The following is a 4,877-nucleotide window of genomic DNA, read 5'->3' on the forward strand; positions in this document are numbered from 1 at the left end:
CTCTCTTCCTCCTGCTGATCGATGGCAAGAGCCGTTTCATATGGCTGATCCTGCTGCAAGGGAAGAGTGAGGCAACGGAAGCGATTAAGTGCACTCAAGCGCGCGTGGAGGCCGAATGCGGGAAGAAGATGCAAGTGTTGTGCACCGACCTAGGTGGAGAATTCTCCTTAGCAAGATTCGGTAAGTACTGCTGTAACGACCCTAAATTTTCACATATCTAGAGTCGCCACTAACGTTTCATGCTCATCTCTAATGCAGAATAAAAATCTAAGAATGCTCATCTTTATTAGAGGAAAAATTTAAAACTTCAGAATACGTTCAAACATTGGAAAACACTGCCAGACTTACGTATTTTAAACATCATGCTCGAGTTCAAAATGATAAAAAAACGATTACAAATTAAATAATATAAATGAGTGAAATGCAAACGCCCTATCCTAACCAAGACTAGGAATTTTAAATATGCAACTATCTTATGCAAGCGCCACAGTCTCTAATCACGATGCCACTGTCAACCGTACATGGGAGACTTGCCCTTACCTGAAAAACAAAATGGCACACGGCCTGAGTATTTCGAATAAATACTCAGTAAGTGACCCCACTATAGGGGTCATGCTAATGCAAACACATGCAATCATGAATTAGGGACCTATCTCTAATCATCTTAGGGGTGGCCTCTAGTCTCGGACAAATTGGATGTGTAGTACTTCCCTACACACGACTCATACATGCGAGTGTGAATCTCCAGGGCGCTCGCACACCCCCTAGACCCTCTGGTCAAGCTAATCTGTAGCGACGTCCGGAGGTCAGCGGAACCCCATAGTGCCATGCGCCTCATGAACACCCTCATCTGTATGCTTTCGCACCTGTGCGCGTCCACCCTCATCATCTCTAGGGAAAGTAGCCCTATGATTATGAACATACAATATGCATGAGGTCCCTCTAAATCCATCGTAATGTCTCTTCTGACACAACCCTCTAGTCTCATCTCTTTGTTACTCTAGGTTACACATGCTCGTGGATATTTATATTAATATCATTTTCATGCTCTTAGGGTTGTGTCCTATGTCGATCTAACGACGTGATGCAATATGGCACTCATCATCATCTAGCATGCTCAATATGGAAACCATCATCATATTAAGGTAAACATCATGCAATCATCATACTCATCATATTGCCACAAAGTGCGTCAAACATACCAAGTGCATCATTCATCAAAATGTGTATATACTACACATATCATCAAGCATCGTAATCCACACATCATCATAACTCATACAATTTTTTAGCCTATCCTATAGTAAGGCCACTTACTTGGTTGGCCTAGGACAAAGTACTCCCTAAATAGCTGCTTCCTACGTTGCCGGGGTTTGTTTCCTATCACACCGTTCACCACTTTCTGTTAGTATTTCACAATTAATTTTCCTATAATTCAATAAATGTGAAATACGGCTCTAAAATGGCCTCGGATACCTTAATCGGGGCCGAAAACAAATCCGGGAGGGTCAAAATAGTGGAAACTGGGCTAAAAATAGGTGAGCCGAGCCGAACAGTCGCTGGGAGCCGCCGGAGCATCGTCGGAGGGAGCCCGAGCCGTTTGCACCGAGCCGAGCCGAGGGACCGCCTGCACCGCTATGTGACACGTGGTAGCAGCAAAGCGAGCCACGTCGTGCGGTAGTGTCGGGTCGAAGCGCGGGTCGCAGTCTGGTTCGGGTCGTGGTCCGAGTCGCAGGCTGCAGAGGCTACAGGGCCAAGACTATCATTGGGCCTCGGATTATTGGGCTTGGCCGAAAGTTTTTTGGGTTGCAGGGCGGCTCGATTGGACTGTGGTACTGGTCTTGGGTGGGTTCAACTGAACCGTAGCTTCTTGGCTGGTCTGAGGTTTGGGCCGCTGTAGTTGGGCTACGCCGAAGGTAGAGGCCGAGGTAAAGAATGAGCTGACTCTCTTGGGTTTTGGGTTCGGGTTGACCTGAATCTGTGGACCTCGTCTTCCTTACCTGACTCTGGCTGATTTTTCGGCGAGTTTTCTCTCTCCTTCCCGCGGCGTTTCCATTGCCGATTTCGGTCCTCTTTTTTCCTCTTCCTCTTTATTTTTCGTCCTTCTTTCTTTTCTGGGAGTTTTGCGACCTAAAGGTTCCTAAAACCATAGATCTAAGAACGATTAGGAAATACCCAATTTTCCGACCTCGGTTACCGACGACGGCATTTACGAAAAAGCACAAAATGCACCTTGAGTTATTGTGCTTTCGTTAGGGATCCTTCTCATGGTGTTAACAGGTCGTTTGGTGTCGGTTTGAGGGTGGTTTGAGGGTTCGTCGGAAAAACTGGACACTCGCCGACTTTTTTTTTTTTTTCGAAATCTCTCTCTCTCGTAGTTTTCTTTTTTTTTTTCTCCCTTTGCAGGTATCCTGATGGTGCTGGGAGTCGTGGGCTAAAGGCTGAGCATGCTGTGGCCGTCATTTCGCGTGGGTTCTGCGAAACTCGGCGGTCGCCGAAAAACTCACGGGTTTTCCGGCGACTGAGTCTTTTTTTTTCGTCTTTTCTTTCTTTCCCGGGTCGTTACAAATGCGATGAGCTCGACGTGCAGCGACACCTAACAATGCCCTACTCCTTCCAACAAAACGATGTTGTGGAGCGTCGAAACTAGACCATCGTTGGGACGGCAAGATCAATGCTAATGACTGTCGGGATTCCTAGGAGGTTCTGGGAAGAGGCAGTTATGACGGTTGTCTACCTCCTCAATCGGTCGCCAATGCGCAGCCTCAACATGAAGATGCCACATGAGGTCTGGTACAACAAGAAGGTTGAGGTACATCATCTCCGAGTTTTCGGCCGCGTTACGTACATGAAGATCACGCGTCCCCACCTCACCAAGCTCGATCCCAGGCAGTTAAAGGTCATCTTCATTATCTACGAACTCGGGAGCAAGGTGTACAAGCTTTATGATTCTTTAGGGGCGAGCTCACGTATCTTGCAACATCGTCTTCAACGAGAACACCTTCTGGCAATGGAACGACGTGACTGAGGCAGATTAGTACCCAGATCAATTCACGATGGAGTACCTCATCACCGAGCCAGTAGAAGAAGGAGCGCGCACCATGCATGCCTATGCCAACACCGGGTGTAGGTCCTGCTACGCTAGATGCAGATCAAGAAGATGGTCTAGCAGCCAGGTACCGGAAGATTGAAGACCTACTAGGAAAAGGTGAACCACCAGCACTACCGGCGCGCAAGCTCGAAGAAGAGGTAGCCGAACTGCATGCCATCAACGCAGATGAACCAAACTCTTTCGGTGCCACCACGTCCAATACCCGAACTCTTTTGGTGGCACCACTTCCTCTGCCACCACGTCTGTTGCACGAATGAACCGAACTGCATGCCAACATTTTCATGGATTTTTGAGGTATTGTCACGACCTCCTCTACCACCACGTCCACAACCTTTTTTTTTCTTTGTTATGGCTGCCACGTTCGCTTGTACCTAAAAGAGAAGAGTCATCTTCATCTTCTTCTTTGTCTTCGTAGCCAAGAAGTCTGTCCTCATGGACCTTAAGACGACCTATAACCTCCTCAACCGACATGGTCTTGAGGTCGCCGAACTGCTTGATGGAGGTAACAGTTTGCATGAATCTTATGGGAACAGCTCGAAGAAACTTTTTAACGACGGAGATCTCCTCCACCATGTCGCCTAATGCACGGGTGCCATTGATGATCGTCGTCAACTTCATGGAAAATTCGTCTAACTTGGACTAAAACTCTAGTGGGATTTTATAACGTTGAGTAGAGAGAGACATAAATACAATAAACTAGGGCATCACATTCTCATGCCTTTTCTCCCACTTGTCCTAGATTATAACTCGTAGTCCTAGACTCACTAGATGCCCTTCAAACACTTTACCAATGAGGGGTTTTGTAAATGGATCAGCAATGTTGTACTCTCAAGCTATATGTGTGACGATCACATCTCCTCACTGCACAATCTCCCTTATGACATGATATTTTCGCTCAATATATTTTCCTCACTTATGGCTTCTTGGTTCTTTAGAATTTGCAACTGCTCCACTGTTATCACAACAAAGAGTGACAAGTAGATGCATATTGAAACGACTTCCTAATCAGTTAAGAACTTTCTAAGCCATACAGATTCTTTCGCTGCTTCACAAGTAGCAACATACTCAACCTCCATGGTGGAATCAGCAATGCAACCTTGCTTTATGCTTCTCCATATTGTTGCTCCTCCGTTTAGAGTGAAGATAGATCCTGATGTCGATTTCCTCGAATCTATATCGGTCTAAAAATCTGAGTTAGTGTACTCTGTAAGGATCAGATCCTTAGTGTCGTACATTAGCATATAGTCCCTCATTCTCCTAAGATACTTAAGGATATTCTTAACGGCAGTCCAATGAGCACGTCCCGGATTGGACTGATATCTACTGACAATACCCACAGGTAGCATATGTCGGGTTGGGTACATAGCATGGCATACATCAGACTACCGACTGCTGATGCATAGGGAATATGTCTCATATCCTCAACTTCTTGAGGTGTCTTAGGACTTTGTTCCTTCGACAAATTAACTCCGTACCTGAAAGGTAATAATCCTTTCTTGGAGTCTTGCATCTTATATCGAACAAACATTTTGTCGATGTAGGATGCCTAAGACAATGCTAGTGTTTTGTTCTTGCGCTTCCGAACAATTTGGATTCCAAGAATAAACTGAGTCTCTCCCAAATCTTTTGTAACGACCCGGGAAAGAAAGAAAGAAAAAGAAAATATTATACATATATATATATATATATAATAAATAAATAAATGAAAACGAGAAAACGAAAAGAAAAAAAAAAAAAAAAAAAAAAAAAAAAAAAAAAAAAAAAA

Source organism: Cucurbita moschata, unplaced genomic scaffold (genome assembly GCF_002738365.1).
Source record: "Cucurbita moschata cultivar Rifu unplaced genomic scaffold, Cmos_1.0 Cmo_Scf00006, whole genome shotgun sequence".
Taxonomy (NCBI): Eukaryota; Viridiplantae; Streptophyta; class Magnoliopsida; order Cucurbitales; family Cucurbitaceae; genus Cucurbita; species Cucurbita moschata.